The sequence below is a fragment of the Loxodonta africana genome, chromosome 4, assembly GCF_030014295.1.
Source record: "Loxodonta africana isolate mLoxAfr1 chromosome 4, mLoxAfr1.hap2, whole genome shotgun sequence".
Classification (NCBI taxonomy): Eukaryota; Metazoa; Chordata; class Mammalia; order Proboscidea; family Elephantidae; genus Loxodonta; species Loxodonta africana.
The window spans coordinates 183,656,599-183,677,882 of record NC_087345.1 but is presented as its reverse complement, the minus strand read 5'-3'; the positions used below and the strand labels follow the sequence as shown (position 1 = coordinate 183,677,882).

The following is a 21,284-nucleotide window of genomic DNA, read 5'->3' as shown; positions in this document are numbered from 1 at the left end:
CCGGGGGGAAGGCCACCTCCTTTAGGAGCTCTTCCATGGTTACCCTAGTATATCATTTCTCTTCTGAGGCCCTCTTCAGTATTTTGTACTTCACAAGTCCTTGAGACCTATTTCTCTAGATTAGTGTCTATTATTTTTTTTTTTATAGCTCATTCTAGAGTGCAGAAAAAGATCTAGAGTGCAGAAAAAGATTGCACTTAGCATCTTTAATATCTGTTAAATCAAATAAAATAATAATTAAAACAGGTAAATTCTACTGTAGTCCCCTTATTTGTCAGGCCCTGTTCTAAGTGCTTTACACATACTAACAAATGTAATCTTAATGTTGTTGTTAGGTACCGTCCAGTTAGTGCTGACTCATAGTGAATTGGATGTACAATAGGGCAAAACACTGCCTGGTCCTTTGCCATCCTCACAATTGCTGTTATGCTTGAGCCCATTGTTGCAACCACTGGGCCAATTCACCTCATTGAGGGTCTTCCTCTTTTTTGGTGACCCTCTACTTTACCAAGAAACCCTTGCGGTATGGTGGTTAAAAGCTATGACTGCTAACCAAAAGGTTGGCAGTTCACATTCATCAGGTGCTCCTTGGAAACCCCGTGGGGCAGTTCTACCCTGTGCTGTAGGGTCACTATGAGTCGGAATTGACTCAACAGCGATGGGTTTTCGGTTTTTGGTCTACTTTACCAAGTATGATGTCCGTCTCCAGGGACTGATCCTTCCTGATAATATGTCCAAGGTATGTGAGATGTAGTCTCACCATCTTTGTTTCTAAGGAGCATTCTGGTTGTATTTTTTCCAGAAGAGATTTCTTTGTTCTTTCGGCAGTCCATGGTATATTCAATATTCTTCTTCAGTACCACAATTCAAAGCTGTTAATCCTGCTTCTGTCTTCTGTATTCATCGCCCAGCTTTGGCATGCATATCAGGCAATGAGTTAATCTTAATAACTACCATGTAAGAAGGATACTAATATTACCCCATTTTGCAGATGAGGAAGCTGAAGAAGAGGCTGGTTAAGTAACTGGTTTGAAGTCACAGAGTGGTACGTAGCAGAGGTAAGATTTAAACGCAGGCATTCTGAGCATGGTGTCAAGGCTCTTAACCATCGCACTAACAAGAGTTGCTTGGGAAACGTTCATGGAACGTACTTCTCCGTTACGCAGGGCCTCACATAGCTAAAATAATCATTCACATTTTCTGGCCTAATAATTCTCTTAAGTGACAAAAATTCCTCTTTTGGTAAAAATAATCTGCATGCTGACAGAATAACAGGAGTGCCTTGTTTCCTCTACGGGAAATTAAGAAATCTCCTGAGGTTGGAGTCCGATAGCATTTCTTTAGTCTTTTTTCTCAGGAGGCAGACAATTGTCTGTAAAAGTCTATACATGACACCAGAGAGCTGAGCTCCTCTCAGGCACCTCGCCTCTGTACAACCAAGTGTTTTAGCGGCAAGATCCTGGAAATATATTCAACATTAAAAACCCATTGCCGTGGAGTCAGTTCCAACTCACAGTGACCCTATAGGACAGAGTAGAGCTGCCCCATAGGGTTTCCAAGGAGCAGCTGCTAGATTTGAATTGCTGACCTTTTGGTTAGCAGCCTGAGCTCTTAATGCTGTGCCACCAGAGCTCCTATTAAATGTTAATTCACCATTATAGTTTTTGTTCAGGGTCATAGGCACATTCGGTGTTCTGTTTTTCATAACATGCGCTAACACAAAGCCTGTAGCTAAAGAAAGAGAGTTTCCAACCAGATACTTTGTGAAATGGAGGACGAAACTCGAAGTCCTGGCATTAAGAGAGGGCTCAGGCACCTGTGCCCTTTGTTAGAGTCATGGGCCACACAGCTTCTACAATAATGTCACTACACCCACTGGCCTATCTGACCTGTGTTGATTTAACTAATAACCTCTACAAAGACCATGTTCCTAAGCAAGGTCATGTTCAAAGTTACTAAGGGTTAGAAAAACAAAAACCCGTTGCCGTAGAGTCAATGCCAACTCATAGCGACCCTATAGGACAGAGTAGAACTGCCCTAGAGGGTCCCCACGGAGCAGTTGTGGCTTTAAACTGCTGACCTTTGGTTAGCATCCATAACTCTTAACCACTGTACCACCAGGACTCCTACACAGTCACTATGAGGTGGAATTGGCTTGGAGGCGATGGACTAAGGGTTAGGACTTCAAAATCTTTTTGGGGGATGCAAGTCAATCCATAACAATAAAGGAAATAAATCATTATAGGCTGTTTTGCTTTGCTTTGTTTAAACCTTAGAGAATAACCTAGCACTTGTCCCAGATCTAGCCCTGTCCAGGTAAGTCTATAAAGATGAGATAGGTAACTCTTCCAGAAGCTATAAACAAAAACCAGAGTGATGACTGTACTCCTGTGATATGGAGAAGATGGGAGGGATCCAAAGACTCAGAGAGAACGGAGAAATACAATCATCGGGCCTTTGGGGATTACGAAGTGCCCATCTTCATGTACCTGATCAATAGAACTAAGGCAGTTCACAAAACTGTGAAAGTTTAGAACTAGTTAGCTTGTTTATCCAGCAGCACAGCAGCCAAGAAGTCCCTGAAAGCTGTTGTGCCACAGGTTAGGTGTTAAGAGTTGAATTGTGTCCGCCAAACACATATGTTGAAGTACTTGGTCTCTGTACCTGTGAATGTGATGTTGTTTAGTAATAGGGGTTTTGAAGATGTTATCAGTTAACATGAAGTCATACTGGAGTAGGGGTGGTCCCAATTCAATCTGAGTGATGCCCTTTTAAAGAAGAAAAGAGACACAGAGACAGAGACATGAGGGTAGGATGGCCATGTGATCACGGAGGCAGAGACTGGAGTGATCCTGCCACAAGCCAAGGATTGCCTGGGGCTACCAGAAGCTGAAAGAGACAATAAAGGATCTTCTTCTAGAATGCAGGCTCATGAAGGCCTCAGCAGACCCAGAGAGATGCTGTCTGGGATGAATCCTCAGAGTTACCCAGGGTTTGATGAAAGGGCTGGGTCTTCCTACCCCAAAGTGACCAGTAAGTGAATTCCGGCTGACCAGGGCCAAGACAGCTCTATTTAGCTGAGGCCATTCTCGAGGAGGGCTGGCAGTGGAGTGTGCTCTGCTGGCCACACTTCCAGAAGCTGGGGTCCTGCAGGGGCACCTGGGTGGTACATGAGAGCACCTTGGCATGTCTTTACCAAACATGAGTTGAAGACTGGGTGTGGAACTGGCTGGAAAAGAGTGACCTGAGTTTCTGCTTAAAAATGAAGTTTCTAAGATCTTTCTAGAGACCTATTGAATCAGCATCTTTGGGAGGGTGATTCTAGTGCACAGCAAGGTCTGGGAATTACATCTTAGATAATCAGAAACCACCAGGTCTGTTATTAGGGGTGATGGCTAATGAGATGTTGCAGTTCTGAGGAATGCATGTGAAGTGTTTAAAACCTTCAATAACTCTCTTCGTCATCTTTCAGTCAAACCAAAATTCTGTAGTATGGCATGGAAGATCCTTCATACATTTTACTGAACCCTAGCCTCCCATGCTCTTTCATCTTTATCCTTTTCATAAGCTGTTCCCTTAAATGTTCTTTGATGTGAATGATTTCACATCAAAGATGTGGTGAAACCCAAGCAAAGTTGTTTACTACAAATTAGTAAGTAAGCACAAGTCAGCCCATGCTTACCTTGCTTAATGGGTCATCCCCCCATCAAGGATTGTAAATTTGAAAAGAGGCTTTGATTCTGTAGGATGGTGCCATGGGGTTGGGAGAGAGATGTCAGCCATACCTAGAAGCAGAATCTTTGATGTGGCGAAACCCGTGTGAAATTGTTCACTACAGATGGTCTGGTAAAGAAGGTAAGCACCGTGCTTACCATGCCTATTGGTTAATGTGCACCTGAAAAGGATGTTTGCATTTCCTTTAACGCTATGTCTCCTAACGTGGGCTCCCCAGAAAGCAGACCTGGACGAGACTGAGTACTGCTACCTTATTAGGAGGTCTAATCTTGCAGCCCACTCTGTCCTGTAGGGTTGCTATGAGTCGGAATCGACTCAAAGGCAATGGGTTGGGTTAATGTTGCAGCCCAGGAGCCCTGGTCAGCTGTTAGAACCCATCAGCAGCTTTGTTGGGGAAAAGACCTGGTGATCTGCTCACATAAAGATTACAGCCTAGGGGGCAGTTCTCTCGGTCCTACAGGTTTGCTACGAGTTAGAATCAACTCGACAGCTGCGAGATGGGTTTGGTGGTGGATAGAGTAAGAGACAGGAAAAGGGGAGAAGATCTGTTACACCTGGATTAACTTTGGGGAAGTAGCTATGGCAATATTTTTTAAATAGTTATATGATTTTTGTTCAAACTATTGTCCACTAGGAGCTTATCCTATAGTTTGTGAAAACAGACAAGATATGCATACTACAGTGTTCGTTACAGAGTTGTTTATAAGAACAAAAATAGAAGCATTCTAAGAGTCAATCAATGGGGAGTTAATGTACATCCTTGCAATGGAAAATTTAAATAAAATATTATTCATCCTTACAATGGATTGTTTTAAAGCAGTTTAAAAGAGTGAGATGTATCCATATAAGCTAATATAAAAAAACTGCTCAAGATACATCAAGTTTAAAAGAAATCGGTAAAAGCACGTGCAGGCTATTCTTTACTATATCGCTGTTCACACCCATTCTCAGCCCTTCTCTGCCACGCTCTGCCCTGGATGTGCCAGCCAATTAAATTTGGCCAAGAGAAATGCTGCCATAACACAGGTGTGTGCCTTTAAAAAATAGAAATTTATTTTCTCCCAATTTAGGAGGCTAGAAGTTTGAATTCAGGGCATGGCTCTAGGGGATGGTCCTCCCTTGTCCATTTCAGCTTCTAGTAGCTGCCAGCACTCCTTGGCAGCCATTTATTTGCAGACTGGGCCTCACCTGGTGTCTGTCTTCCCCCTTTGTGTGTCTGTCTATTCTGGTTTTTTATAACTCAATAGTGATTAGGTTTAAGATACACCTTACACTGGTATGTTCATGTTAACATAACAAAAGGAAAACCCTATTTTCAAGCAGGATCATATCCAATGGTATAAAAACAGAAAAAATAAGGGCTAGTAATTCATTACATGTTTTGGAGAGGGGACACAATTTAATCCATAACAGGAGGGAACAAGCAAGACATGGATGGAAGGAAGGAGAGAGAGCATCAGTTATTTCTTCCCTACTCCCTCCTTGCTTTGGCCCACACCCGCGGCAATAGCTGCATTCCTCCAAAATGACAACTTATTTCGGTGGTCTTGTATTCATGGCTCTAACTCTTGTTGGGCTCCTTCACTAAACCCAATTCTTCACTTTGTCTCTTCTGTCCTGGGGGTGGTGATGGCAGCCTGCTGTTTCTGGAGTCTCGCCATCCCTTGTTTTCTCTACTCTTGACACAACATCAGGATCCATTGAACCCAGTTTTAGTTTTGAGTGTTTTAAAAGTAGTTAAAATATTTGAAAGAAATGATAGCTCATGATTTTACTCTTTTTTAGAAGTCTTCCAAAAAAATAAGAGAGAGAGAGAGAAAACTTACTCTAAAGAAAATTAGAATAAAACTTACCTAACCTTGTAATTACCATATGGGTCTATATGGTAATTAAAAAAAGAAAAAGAAAAAACATTGCTGTCCAGACTATTCCGACTCATCACAAACTCTATAGGACAGAGTAGAGCTGCCCCACAGGGTTTCCAAGAAGTCGTTGGTGGATTCAAACTGCTGACCTTTTGGTTAGCAGCCATAATTGCTCTTTTATAAATCGAACGTACATTATGAGATCTTGATATTATTCATCTTATATCTTGAAACGTTTTTGCTATTTTGTAATTGTGGGAGTTACTTTACCATCACTCATCATTACTCATCAATGAGTCTCAACAATGCTGAAAATAATAATCATGAGAAATGGAAGAATGAAGAAAGCCCCTAGAAGGATGATGCAATTGTGAAACAGGTCATCATCCTTCAGTTTTCTTATTGCAGTGCCTAAATGATTGCATAATCTTTCAAGAAGGTTTAAACGAAGACTGAAGACAGCATCTTTGTGGATTTGCTTTTAGCTTTCATTTTTTTTTTTTTTTTTGATCACAGTTGAGAGTTCAGAACTTGTTTTCTGTCCATAATGGCAAAGAAGAAAACTGACAGAGAAAAAACTTTCACAATTATTAGATAAATCAGTTGAATACGGAGATCAGCACTAGAGTCAAACAATGATGCTAAAATTGATGAATAAGTGAAATTTTATAAATTGTCTTAGTCATCTAGTGCTGCTCTAACAGAAATACCACAAGTCAATGGCTTTAATGAAGAGGAGTTTATTCTCTCACAGTCCAGTAGGCCAAAAGTCCAAATTCAGGGCACCGGCTCCACGGGAAGCCTTTCTCTCTGTTGGCTCTGGAGAAACGTCCTTGTGATGCATCAGTCTTCCCTTGGTCTGGGAGCATCCCAGCACAGGAACCTCAGGTCCAAAGGACACACTCTGCTCCTGGTGCTTCTCTCTTGGTGGTATGAGCTTCCCTTATTTCTGCTCGCTTCTCTCTTTTATATTTCAAAAGAGATTGGCTTAAGACACTACGTAATCTTGTAGACCTCATCAATATAACTACTGCTAATCCATCTTATTACATCATAGTCATAGGATTTACAACATTTAGGGAAATCACATCAGAAGATAAAATGGTAGACAATCATACAAGGGAATCATGACCTAGCCAAGTTGACAGATACTTTTGGGGGACGCCATTCAATCCACGACATAAGTCTTCAGATGATAATATTTTGGGTGAATTTTCTTAAACTCAAGAATCAAAAAGTGGTAGTAGGGGTTGAGGAAAAGGAAAAGACTGGGGGAGGGGTGAGGCAAGTGTTCTATAAGCTGATTGTGAATGTGTTTATACTATGTATATATTTGAAAAAATCGTGCACATAAAACTGGTGAACTTCACTATATGAGAAGTATGCCTCAAGAAGACTGGGGGGGGAGCGGAGAACAGATAACATTATAATAAGCAGCATTGTATTAATTATCTATTGCTGCATAATACATTAACCCGAGGCTTAGTGGCTAAAAACAGCATGCATTTATTATCTCCCAACTTCTTTAGGTCGAGAATCTAGGCACAGCTTAGCTTGATCCTCTATAACAGAGTCTCCACTGGCTGCAGTCAAGGTGTTGGCTGACCTGGAACCATCACAATGCTCAACTGGGGAAGGATCCACTTCCAAGCTCCCATGGCTGTTGGCAGGACTTGGTTCCTTGGGAGCTGTTGCCTGGAGACCACCCTTTGTTCCTTGCCAAATTTTTTTTTTTAGTATGGCAGCTTGTAAGCCAAGAAGGCAGTAGAGTCTGCCAGCAATGCAGATATCATTACATTTTATAGCTGATAATCAAAATGAAACCCATCAGCTTTTCTATATTCTATTGGTAAGAAGAAAGGCACTAAATCCAGTCCACTCTGAAGAGGAAGGGAGACCACCAGGGCATGAATACCAGGGGAGCCCTGGTGGTGCAATGGTTAAGCATTCTGGCTGCTAACCAAAAGTCAGCAGTTTGAATCTACCAGCTGCTGCTTGGAAACCTTATGAGGGAGCTCTATGCTGTCCTACAGGGTTGCTATGAGTCGGAATCGAGAATACCAGGAGGCAGTAGTTATATGGCGGCTGTTTAGAAGTCTGCCTACCACAAATATATTTTTTTTTAATTAATTATTTTTTTATTATCGTACTTTAGATGAAGATTTACAGAACAAACTAGCTTCTCATTAAACAATTAGTACACATATTGTTTTGTGACATCGGTTGCCAACCACACTATACCTCAAAACTCTCTTCTTGAACTTGGGTTACCTATTACTAGCTTTCCTGTCCCCTCCTGACTGCTCATCCTTGCCCCTGAGCTGGTGTGTCCCTTTAGTCTCGTTTTATTTTATGGGTCTCTCTAATTTTTGGTTAAAGGTTGAACTTCACGAGTGACTTCATTATTGAGCCAAAAGAGTGCCCAGGAGTCATACTCTCGGGGTTTCTTCAGTCTCTGTCAAGCTAGTACAAGTAAGGCTGGTTTTTTTTTTTTTTTGTGAGTTAGGATTTTGTTCTACATTTTTCTCCGGCTCAGTCCGGGACCCTCTATCATGATACCTGTCAGAGAAGTTGGTGGTGGTAGCCAGGCACCATGTACTTGTGCTGGACTCAGTCTGGTAGAGGCTATGGTACTTGTGGTCCATCAGTCATTTGGACTAATCCTTCCCTGTGTCTTTGGTTTTCTTCATTCTCCCTTGCTCCAGACAGGGTGAGACCATGGAGTATCTTAGATGGCCGCTCACAAGATTTTAAGACCCTAGACGCTATTCACCAAAGTAGAATGTAGAACATTTATAAACTGTTATGCCAATGGGGTGTTGCCTGAGACCGTGGTCCGCACAGCCTCTGCCCAGTAATTCAGTCCCTCAGGGAGTTTAGATGTGTCCATGGAGCTTCTAAGACCTTGCTGTGAACAAATTGTACTGGCTTCCCCAGTATTCTGTACTGTGTCACCCTTTACCAAAATTACCGCTTATTTATTGTCTATTTAGTGGTTTTCTATCCCTACCCTTCCCCTCCCTCGTAACCGTCAAAGATTGTTTACTTTTGTGTGTAAACCATTTCCTGAGTGGTTTCATATAATATTTGTTCCTTTGTGATTGACTTATTTCACTCAGCATAATGGCATCCAGATTCATCCACGTTGTGAGATGCTTCAAGGAGTCATCGTTGCATAGTACTCCATTGTGTCTATGTACCATAGTTTGTTTATCCATTCATCTGTTGATGGGCACTTAGGTTGTTTCCGTCTTTTTGCTATTGTGAAAGATGCTGCAATGAACATGGGTGTGCATATGTCTATTCATGTGATGACTCATTTCTCTAAGACATATTCTAATGAGTGGAACCATAAATATACTTCTATGGACAAAAGGGAAGGATGCTAATTTTCCTGCATCCAATTTTACTACAGTGATTTATTAGAGTATTCCTTCATCTTTTGTGACGTTTGTGCTCCAGAATTTCCTTGATACAAAGAGGTTTTCCATATTAAAATTCTTCTAAAAATTTATAATGAAATTGGTTTCTACTAAGCTTCTATTCTTACTTCTTTAAATTACCTGTAAAAAATTTAGAATATTTACGGCAAAAGCTGTGAGAGATGGAACTCAACGAGACTGCCTTATTTTTCTGGGTCTCACAAATCTTCTACCTTTGACAGGATCTTGTGTTATCACTTTTCTATTGCTTGTTTTAATGGAAAATATTTGAGTTTTCTGTCTCTGACAGGCTTCCTCCTTACACAGATTCTGGCTTTTGCAGGTTTCACTGTAATTTTAAAATTAATGTTTATTATTAATTTGTAATATAAATTAAATATAAAAATAATTATCAATAAAATCATATTTAGAGTTAAAATACTTAAAGTAAACAAATTGAAAAAATCCATTGGACCTAGGTAGTAAACAGTGATAACTATTTTTCTTGTATGCTTAGCATCAACCCTGCCCACACTTCTGTGATTGTCCCCTCATTAACAGCTCTTCATTTGAAACATCTAATGAGAATTTTGTTTCCTTCAAAGACTCTGATTGATGCAAACATATAGAGTTTGAACACATCTGTGTAAAAAATAATAATAAAAAAAGAAACTGCCTCATGATTTGGAAAATACCAAGAAGATCTAAGACTCCTAGTGAGATTTGCCTCCCGCTACAATGGCTGTGAAAGAATGCCTACGCCTTGCTTGGACAGGATTAATGTGCAGGGAACAGAGTGTTTATGTCACATTCACCACACTGGATGATAAACATGTCTGAGAGAATCAGTAAACTTACAAATATTTCCCCTGTAATGTTGCTTTTGTTGTTGTTCATTCGTTCCCAAATTAAAATGGTGAACACTGAATCCACATTTTGGTTACCAAAAATTGTAAGGAAAAAAATAATCCTAGCTTTCTCTCAGAAAGTGGACATCTCTAAGAGTTATGTGTGGTTGGTTTGTTTGCTGATTTTCACTCCCTTGGCTATGATGGGAATGGTTTCTTACATAAAAACTAGCCCTTTTCCCAAGATGTAACTCTTCTAGTACCTAGAATTCCATCCCCTGTGTACAGGACCAGATTTTTCCATTCCTTCTCTTTGATTAAGTTTGAACACTATCACAGGTTGTGATTCATAAATTCCTTTGGGAATTGTTTTTTATAATGATGTGGATTTCAAGACAAATGGAGAGAAAGGCAGCCTTGACCAGGCTGAATAATTTAACTTTGCTCTGTTGTCATAAGCCATTGCGGAAATCTCAGTGGGTGACATCCTGTTCCAATCCACTGTTAGACGTTTGAATATTACAGTAAATAATACTATTCTTCAGATACGGAAGAGACTCTTAGACTAATACTGCATTCCACAAAATGAACAAAGTGAGTAGGTGACATTGTTGTTGTTGTGTGCCATCCAGTAGACTTCAACTTGTAGCGACTCTATATGACAGAGTAGAACTGCCCCATAGGGTTTCCCAGGCTGTAATCTTTATAGGTGCAGATTGCTAAGTCTTTTTTTCTGCAGGCTGACATTGTTGTTGTTAGGTGCTGTTGAGTCAGTTCCAACTCTTAGCAATCCTATGTGCAACAGAGTGAAATACTGCCTGGTCCTGCGCCATCCTGACAATCATCGTTATGTCTGAGCCCATTGTTGCAGCCACTGAGTCAATCCATCTCATTGAGGGTCTTCCTCTTCTTTGCTGACAGTCTACTTTACCAAGCATGAGGTACTTGTCCAAGGAATGGTCCCTCCTGATAATATGTCCAAAGGATATGAGACCAAGTCTAGCCATCCTCATATCTAAGAAGCACTCTGGTTGTACTTCTTTCAAGACAGACTTTTTCGTTCTTCTGGCAGTTCATGGTATATTCAATATTCTTCTCCAAGGCCATAATTCAAAGGTAGAAATTCTTCTTTGTTTTTTTTTATTCACTGTCCAGCTTTCACGTGCACATGAGGAGATTGAAAATACCAATGGTTTGGGTCTGGCACACCTTAGTCCTCAAAGTGACTTCTTCGCTTTTTAATACTTTATAAAGAGGTCTTTTGCAGCATTTTTTCCCAATGCAATAGGTCGTTTAGCCCTATCTTAGTCATAGAAAATCTATGTGGGATTACTTTTTTTTTTTTAACTGTTATTTGAAATGATTTCAGACTTACAGACTTACTTCCCCATCACTAATTAGCCATGTGAACTTGCACACACATGGCTTCTATAAGCCTCAGTTCCCTATTTCATGGGGATATTTTCAAATACAGTCTTAGTCATCTAGTGCTGCTATAACAGAAATGCCACAACTGGATGGCTTTAACAAATAGAAATTTATTCTCTCATAGTCTAGTAGGTTACAAGTCCAAATTCAGGGCATCAGTTGCAGAGGAAGTCGTTCTCTGTCTGTTGGCTCTGGAGGAAGGTCTTTGTCCTCAATCTTCCCCCGGTCAAGGAGTTCCTCAGGCACAGGGGCCCCAGGTCCAAAGCACTCTGCTCCCAGTGCTGCTTTCTTGGTGTCATGAGGTCCCCAACTCTCTGTTTCCTTCCCTTTCTTTTTATCTCTTGAGAGATAAAAGGTGGTGCAGACCACACCCCAGGAAACTCCCTTTACACTGGATCAGGGAGGTGGCCTGAGTAAGGATGGTGTTACAATCCCACCCTAATCCTTTTAACATAAAATTACAATCACAAAATGGAGGACAACCACACAATACTGGGAATCATGGCCTAACCAAGTCAACACATATATTTGGGGGAACACAATTCAATTCATGACAAATACTAAACTAGGAAAAAAACAAAATCACAGTGGTCTGTTGCCTACTCTTGCTTTTCTCTCTCTTTCCTTCTTATTCCTGCTAAGAGAACTAAGCTTATTTAAGAATATTAAAAAGGAAGTTACCCTTTTGTGGCCATTTTGGCCAAATCTGAAAGGCAGTAAAATTCTCCATTGCAATTTCTATTTTCAAGGTATGTAGTTGCCTAACCCCTTAAATTCCCACAGGGGCCACGTAAGATTATCGTCACTTTGCCAATATTACAGATAAAGAAGCTGAAGAGAAAAAGAAAAAAAAAAAATTGCGCCAATTTGAAAGCATAGCTTTCAGTACAAAACTGAACCCCTTTGTGCTTAAAAATAAGTGTGTGTCCAATACATAAGCTCAAAAATGAAAATAAAGAAATAAGAGCAGTTCCAAAGGCGTGTGAGTATCGTGGCTGATAAAGTTCTGAAAACAAGCCTGAAAAAAAGTGTGAAAAATGTTTCCCTTTCTTTAAGGTTCTCCAGGGAAGGGTTACTTTAGTTACTCTCCGGCCTAAATTATATGGTGATACAATTTTCTTCATCTAAGGGTGTGAGGTCTATTTTCTTCTATTTCTTCATTTTGGCCTTAGTGGTTGGTGTATAAATATGAATAATAGTCGTATTAACTGGTCTTCCTTGTAGACTTACGGATATTATCCTGTCACTGACAGCATTGTACTTCAGGATACATCTTGAAATGTTCTTTTTGACAATGAATGCAACATCATTCCTCTTCGAGTTGTCATTCCCAGCATAGTAGACTATATGATTGTCCAATTCAAAATGGCCAATGCCAGTCCATTTCAGCTCACTAATGCCTAGGATGTCGATGTTTATGCCTTCCATTTCATCTTTGACAGTTTCCAATTTTCCTAGATTCATACTTTGTACATTCCAGGTTCCAATTATTAACAGATGTTTACAGCTGTTTCTTCTCATTTTGAGTCCTGCCACATCAGCAAATGACGGTCCCGAAAGCTTGACTCTATCCACATCATTAAGGCCAACTCTACCTTGAAACCCTGGTGGTGTAGTGGTTAAGTGCTACGACTGCTAACCAAAGGGTTGGCAGTTCGAATCCACCAGGCACTCCTTGGAAACTCTATGAAGCAGTTCTACTCTGTCCTATAGGGTCACTATGAGTCGGATTGACTTGACGGAACTGGGTTTTCTACTTTGAGGAGGCAGCTGTTCCACAGTCATCTTTTGAGTGCCTTCCAACCTCGGGGGCTCATCTTCCAGCACTATACCAGACAGTGTTCTGCTGCTATTCATAAGGTTTTCACTGGCTAATGCTTTTCAGACGTAGTCTGCTGGGTCCTTCTTCCTAGCCAGTCTTAGTCTGGAAGCTCAGCTGAAACCTGTCCTCCATGGGTGACTATGCTGGTATCTGAACACTGGTGACATAGCTTCCAGCATCACAGCAACACATAAGCCCCACAGTACGACAACCTGACAGATTGGTTTAAAGTCAGGAAAGGTGTAAGTCAGGGCTGTATTCTTTCACCATACCTATTCAATCTGTATGCTGAGCAAATAATACGAGAAGCTGGACTATATGAAGAAAAACGGGGCTTCAGGATTGGAGGAAGACTCATTAACAACCTGCATTTTGCAGATGACACAACCTTGCTTGCTGAAAGCGAAAAGGACTTGAAGCACTTATTAACAAATATCAAAGACCACAGCCTTCAGTATGGATTGCACCTCAACATAAAGAAAACAAAAATCCTCACAACTGGACCAATGAGCAACATCATGATAAACGGAGAAAAGATTGAAGTTGTTAAGGATTTCATTTTATTTGGATCCACAATCAACAGACAGGGAAGCAGCAGTCAGGAAATCAAAAGATGCATTGCTTTGGGTAAATCTGCTGCAAAGGACCTCTTCAAAGTGTTGAAGAGCAAAGATGTCACCTTGAAAACTAAGGTGCACCTGACTCAAGCCATGGTATTTTCAATTGCATCATTCGCACGTGAAAGCTGGACAATGAATAAGGAAGACTGAAGAAGAATTGATGCCTTTGAATTGTGGTGTTGGCGAAGAATATTGAATATACCATGGACTGCCAAAAGAATGAACAAATCTGTCTTAGAAGAAGTACAGCCAGAATGCTCCTTAGAAGTAAGAATGGCGAGACTGCATCTTACCTACTTTGGACATGTAGTCAGGAGGTATCAGTCCCTGGAGAAGGATATCATGCTTGGCAAAGTACAGGGTCAGCGGAGAAGAGGAAGACCCTCAAGGAGGTGGATTGACACAGTGGTGGCAACAATGAGCTCAAGCATAACAACGATTGTAAAGATGGCTCAGGACCGGGCAGTGTTTCGTTCTGTTGTGCATAGGGTTGCTATGAGTCGGAACCGACTCAACAGCACCTAACAACAACATCAACAAATGGTGTGAGCATGGGGGCAGTGGTGATTCAGTGGTAGAATTCTCACCTTCCGTGAGGGAGACCCAGGTTTGAGTCCCAGATTCCCACCCAATGCCTCTCATGTACAGTCATCACCCTTCTGTCAATGGAAGCTCACATGTCACAAAGACGCTGAACAGGTTTCAGTGGAGTGAAAAAGACGGACTAGGAAGAAAGACCTGAACATCTACTTTTGATAATCAACCAATGAAAACCCTATAGATCACAATGGTTCAATCTGCAACTCATCATAGGGATGACACAGGACCAAGCAGTGTTTTGGTTTGTGCATGGGGTAACCATGGATCATGGGTTGACTCTAGGGCAGCTAAAAACAAGAATGCTATGAGGATCCATCAGAGGAGAGATGGTTGAAAACATATTGGATTTATATTCACATAGATGCTAAAACATCCTCACTTTAACTCTCCTAACTCAGAGGACAGGAATCACTGAATTTCTTCCCCACCTCTCCCATCCCATACGGCGGGTTAGTTACTTCTTGATCTCCTTGAAGTCCCTCACTCTTCTAAGCTTTGTTGAAACTCTCAACCAGGAACTCTCCTCTTTCTGAGCCACCAAGAACCACGAAAAGACATGGAATCTCTCAGCTCTAACCATGTTAATTGTTAACAATTACCCAGGTAGAAAAAGTGGCCATTGTTTCCAGTATTCCACACGATGACTCTTCTTTTCTCTTCAGTCTCCTAAAACAGCAATGTGATCATGGGACTCTCCCCAGTCATAAAGCTTTTCTGGTTCCTCATTACATTCAGAATTAAATCCAAAGTCCCCAGGCTGACATCAAAGCACTCAAAAAATTTTCCTCAATCTCCCTTTCCTGCCTTTCTACCACTGCAAAACTCCATCACCCTATGTTCTAGTCTGACCAGTCTACCACCATTCCTCACACATGCTCCCAAGCTGCACTATTGTTAAGATGAGTTGTGCATTTGAAAAAGGCTTACCCTTAAGCATTTGTAACAGATCTACCCATTTTTTTGAGGCTTGTCCTAAATCTTACCTCAGGTGATTATTTCCTATCAGAATCTCTCTCTCTCTGTTTCCTGTACTGGACTTGCTTTATTGTTATGAAGTCCCTGGATGGTGCAAACAGTTAACATGCTCAGCTGCTAACAAAAGGTTGAAAGTTCGAGTCCAACTGGGGGTGCCTCAGAAGAAATGCCTGGCAATCTACTTCCAAAAACACCAGACATTGAAAACCCTATGGATAATAGTTCTACTGTAACATACATGCACCCCCATGAGTTGGTATCTACTCCACAGTAACTTGTTTTTTGTTATAAAATGGATTGTAATATACTTTGTATCAGAGTGCTTTTCATATGTGTCTCTCCAGACTGATTTGTGAGGGCTGCCTAATTTATCCCCATGGTACCGAAGACAATGCTTTGGATTTTATGCCAGGACCAAATGAACATCTGTTGACCATACTGTAATGTGAGACTGAATCCATCACTTCTAACCTCAATTTTTGGTTTGAGTTCTGGTCCATTTTAACATGTCTGTCTTATTTTTACCCAGCACTCAACATGCCTTATTTATTTCTATCCAAATGCATAGATGTCATCTTTGCTTGAACATCTAATTAAAAAACCAAACGAGTTGCCAGGTCAGTTCTGATTTATGGCGAGCCCATGTGTTTTAGAGTAGAACTGAGCTCCGCAGAGTTTTCCACGGCTGTGATCCTTCAGAGGCAGATCACCGGCCTTTCTTCTGAAGCACCTCTGGGTGAATTCAAGCTGCCACCTTTTAGTGAGTAGCTGAGGGGCTCTTTGAATATCCAATAGGCCATTAAAATATCATATATCTATAACTGAATTCTTGATATCTACAAATAAAAGAAAACAAAAAACTACTTCTTCAATCTTCCCTATCTCAGAAAATACCACAACCATTCACCCATTTGCCAAGGTGAGAAAATACCAGTCCTCCGTCATCATTCTCCATACCTCACACTTCACAACCAATTATTAGCAAGACCTATCAGCATTATCTTCAAAATATATCCCTAATCCAACCACTTCTCACTTCCTGCTGCCACCCTCCCAGTACAAGCCTCCACCATCTCTTATCCAGGTCTCTGCAATAGTGACTCCTAACTGGTATTCTTCTTCTGCTCAAAACCCGACAACACGTTCACCATTCAGCAGCCAGTCAGCCCTTCGGAATGGAAACAGACAAGGTCACCTCCTCAGAGAGGCCTTTCTGCACTTTACTGTATGAACTATGCTCGCTCCTCCATCATCTCTGCATTTTATTACTTAGTTTTGGTTTTCTGTTTGTTTTCAGTAGCTTTTATTGTTGCCTGATATTATTATAGATGGAAACCCTAGTGGCGTAATGGTTAAGTGCTACGGCTGGTAACCAAAGGGTTGGCAGTTTGAATCCACCAGGTGCTCCTTGGAAACTCTATGGGGCAGTTCTACTCTGTCCTATAGGGTCGCTATGAGTCAGAATCAACTCAACGGCATTGGGTTTTTGGTTTTTTGGTATTATAGATGAGGGTAGACATTTTATGTGACTTGTTCAACACTCCATCTCAGTGTCACATAGTAAGCACTTAATAAATATTTATTGAATTAATAACTGGATTTAATTCCCACTAGACTGGGTTCATCTTTATCAACCACCAACCTCCACCACCCACTCTCAACACCAACACAATGCCTGACACATCTTACTATGTTTCCGGTAAATACCCACAGCTGGCTCCTGCCTCCCTGACTTTCCAGATGTCTTTTCTTTGCCTGATATGGTTTTCCCTTCGCTCTAGAAACCCAATGTCTCTCTCCCATCCTCCCAGACACAACTCAGATTCCAATTCCACAGAAAAACCTCTCCCTGATAACACCATGTTACCGTGATGTCATCCTTCCCTGAACTGCTACTACTCCTTTTATTAAAATCCCTTTATTTCTGCTTATAAATCATGTGTTGTTTGATTTAATATTCTTTAAACTTTATTGTCTACTAAGCTGGAATTGTCAGTAAAAGCCAGCTGGATCAGGGTCTGGAACCCACGATCTAATGCTAAGAGAGCCAGAAGAAAGGTATTTATTGTGAAGTGTGATTAATTATTTTAAACAGCAGGAAATCATGTTCTGCCTTTTACAAACTGAGAAGTTAACAAGTGATTAGGGAGCTACCCTTATAAAAGGTCTAGGAAGTAGCATGATAATGCCATTATTTATGTAGGCCTTTCTGTTTCTGTTTTCATATGAACAAAGGAGGGCAAAAAGGCATGGGGAAATCAACAGGGAGGGACTTTCCAGCTACAGAGGGCTTAGAGATGCCTCAGGGGGCCCTGCCTTCCATTGGCTGATGCCCCAGAAGAGCCTGGCCCCTTAGCCAGCACTGACTGGAAATTTTATGGAAAACCTCACTGCACGTACTCCTGGTTTTTTGTTTTTGTTTTTTTAATACATTCATGCTTATCATGATCTCTCAATATACAGGCTTCCAAGCCCAAAAAAAGGTTCAATTATTCTCAACATATCTGTTGGACATCGTAACAAATTCTCAAATTAAAAACAAGCCCAGAATCAATAACACAATAAAACAACAAAAATAAAACCTCTATATATTTCTATAAATTAACTCCAAAAGAGTATAAATTCTGTAAGACGATTTTAGTCACAATTTTCTTGTCCAGAGTTTCTCAAACATCCTGAGTGTCACCCTAATAAAATGATTCCTTAACTCTTAGTTTAGGCTCCAAACCAAAATACCAAACCGGTTGCCTAAGAATTGACTTCGACTCATAGCAACCCTACAGGACAGAGAGTTTCCATAGGGTTTCCAAGAAGTGGCTGATAGATTTGAACTGCCAACCTTTTGGTTAGCAGCCAAGTTCTTAACCACTGCACCACCAGGGCTCCTAGTTTAGGCTAAGTATGAACTATTTTACATAACTTTAGAAGTCATCTAAATTGTATACTATTGGTATCTAACGTGGGTGTAAAAAATAAGCTAATTGAAAGGAAATATATTTAGTTAGAATAGACTACATTTACTCTCTCCTGTAAGAGAAAGTATGAAGTTCAAATTAAGGTACCACTTGGTGGCAGATTAACTGAATTCTGTGTTCTCACAGAGCCTTAAACTGCCTCTATTGTGCTGAGCTTGCAAATCTAAACCTGAACACTGACTATCCCATTGTAGAAACCTAAATTGACTATAACAGGCATGTATGAAATTTTGTCTCGATAAATAACTCGAGAGTAATTTGCACTTTCTCAGGTAATTTTTCATTATTTTCTACTGATAAACACAATTACTGTTCTCATCCTAAGGGGAGGGGCCTTATTTCATTTTATATAATGAAAACTCAATGTGTATTTGTTGAGACGCTAATAACAGGGTCTATATACCTTGATCATTAAATAACTTTTCCAAATTCTATAAATTTCAAATAGATGTATTTGAAATGTACTCATTTAAATGTGTAGATTTTTTTTTACATTCAGTGCCACAGTACTTTCCATAGTTATAACACTAATACGTTATATTCATATAGGAATTTATAAAGGTTTTTTCATATTCTATCGTCTCATATAATCATCAGCACTCCCTGGGTGGTGTAAACAATTAAGCGTTTGGATGCTAATCAGAAGATTGGAGTTTCCAGTCCAACTAGAGACACCTTGGGAGAAAGCCCTGGCAATCTACTTCCAGAAAATCAACCATTGAAAACCCTGTGGAACACTCGGACACACAAGGGGTCATCATGAGTCGAAATTGACTCCAAAGCACTGGTTTTATTGTTAACCCCATTTTACAGATGAGGTGCTCGAAGCTTAAAAAATGTGAATGTGTCCAAGGTTTTAAGAATGCTCTTAAAATCATGTACCCTGACTTTTAGTTCAGTGACTGTTACACTATGTCTCAGTTAAGTACTTTCAATTCTTCATAAGCTAAGTCTGATTTGATTTTATAATTGTTTTAAGTTTGCCAAGTTTCTTTCTGGTCTTCTAGAGAAGTTTCTTCAATAATACTGTGTCTCTGAGCACCACCATCTTCTCACCTTTTCTTCCTAGAAAGCAGCATGAAAAGACAGAAGGAACACAATTAGAATCTAAGATACAAGCTTCCATTTTGACTTTGTTGTTGTCGTTAGGTGCCATCGAGTCGGTTCCGACTCACAGCTACCCTGTGCACAAAAGAACAAAACACTGCCTGGTCCTGCGCCATCCTTACAATCGTTCTTATGCTTGAGCTCATTGTTGCAGCCACTGTGTCAATCCACCTCCTTGAGGGTCTTCCTCTTTTCCGCTGACCCTGTACTCTGCCAACCATGATGTCCTTCTCCAGGGACTGATCCCTCCTGACAGCATGTCCAAAGGATGTAAGATGCAGTCTCACCATTCTTGCTTCTAAGGAGCATTCTGGTTGTGCTTCTTCTAAGACAGATTTGTTCATTCTTTTGGCAGTCCGTGGTATATTCAATATTCTTCACCAACACCACAATTCAAAGGCGTCAATTCTTCTTCGGTCTTCCTTATTCATGATCCAGCTTTCACATGCATATGATGCGATTGAAAATACTATGGGTTGGGTCAGGCGCACCTTAGTCTTCAAGGTGACATCTTTGCTTTTCAACACTTTAAAGAGGTCCTTTGCAGCAGATTTACCCAATGCAATGCATCTTTTGATTTCTTGACTGCTGCTTCCATGGCTGTTGATTGTGGATCCAAGTAAAATGAAATCCTTGACAACTTCAATCTTTTCTCCGTTTATCATGATGTTGCTCATTGGTCCAGTTGTAAGGACTTTTGTTTTCTTTATGTTGAGGTGCAATCCACACTGAGGTCTGTGGTCTTTGATCTTCATTAGTATGTGCTTCAAGCTGAAATTTTGACTTTACTGAATCCTAATTACGTAACCTTCACTCAAACTATCTGAGCCTTAGCTTCTTTGTACGTAAAAGGGAATAATAAAGAGCTTATTTCCCAGGGTTAAGTAGATGATAAAATAAAATTACCATATATAAAATCAATCTATAAATTATAGATTTATATATTTAACAAATTTAACATAATTCAAGAGCTGTGCAAGAAGCCAAGACTGAATGTTCCTGGTGACGAAAAAATTCAAAAACAGCAAAAGAATGATTGAGTTCTGTGCCAGCACCCATGGAAGCAGTAAGCAACACAGCCCTATCCCTGCCTTCATGGGGGCACATCCTAAATAATAAGTAGCACGTTTAGTTGGTCATACAGTTTTAGGTGCTGTGGAGAAAAACAAAGCATAGAGAGGGACAAGTGGTGTCAGGATATGGGGAGGGGTGCAATTTTAAATAGAATACCTCTGAGAAAATGGCATGCTAGTAGAAAGCATTTCAGATGGAGGCAATGGCCTTGAGGCAGGAACATTTAAAGAGGAGAGTGTTTTAGGAGGTTAGATCCAAAAAGCAATGGCAGGCAGATCAGGTAGACCCACACTGTGAGAGGCTTTCAGGTATTATAGCTCTGCATGAAATGGAAACCCTTAAAAGGTTCAGAATCTGATCCACATGTTAGTATAAAGCAATGGCTGCTCGGCTGAGAACAAATCGCAAGTGGATGTGGTAGGCAGCCTCTCAGATGACCTCCAATCTTTCCATCTCTTGGTCTTCATGCCTATGTTTAAAACTTTCTCCTTGAGTGTGGGTTGGATTTATTGACTTTCTTTCAATAAACAGAGTACTGCAGAAGCAATGGAAAATTATGTCTGAGACTAAGTTACATAAAGAGTATGGCTTCCATCTCGGGGGCTCTGCCTCGCTCTCACTTGCCCTGACAACCCCCATAGAAAGGTTCACATGGCATGGACCCACGGTTTTTGGCCAACAGCCAGCAGGAGATTGATACCCTCAGTTCAACAACCCGTGACGAACTAAGGCCTGCCAACCACTTGTGAATGAACCGGGAAGCAAACTCTCCCAATTCAGCCTTCAGATGAGACTGTAGCCCTGGCTGACACT

The 21,284-nt window shown here is 40.7% G+C and overlaps 1 long non-coding RNA gene across 1 annotated transcript in view; it reads left to right on the top strand.

The window, feature by feature from the left end:
* Positions 1–21,284, top strand: part of LOC135231282 (uncharacterized) — a 48,785-nt gene that overhangs the window by 21,024 nt on the left and 6,477 nt on the right. The window contains exon 2 of the long non-coding RNA XR_010321974.1: positions 992–1,058. This is a non-coding gene — a long non-coding RNA (uncharacterized LOC135231282). The remainder of the gene's footprint in view (positions 1–991; positions 1,059–21,284) is intronic.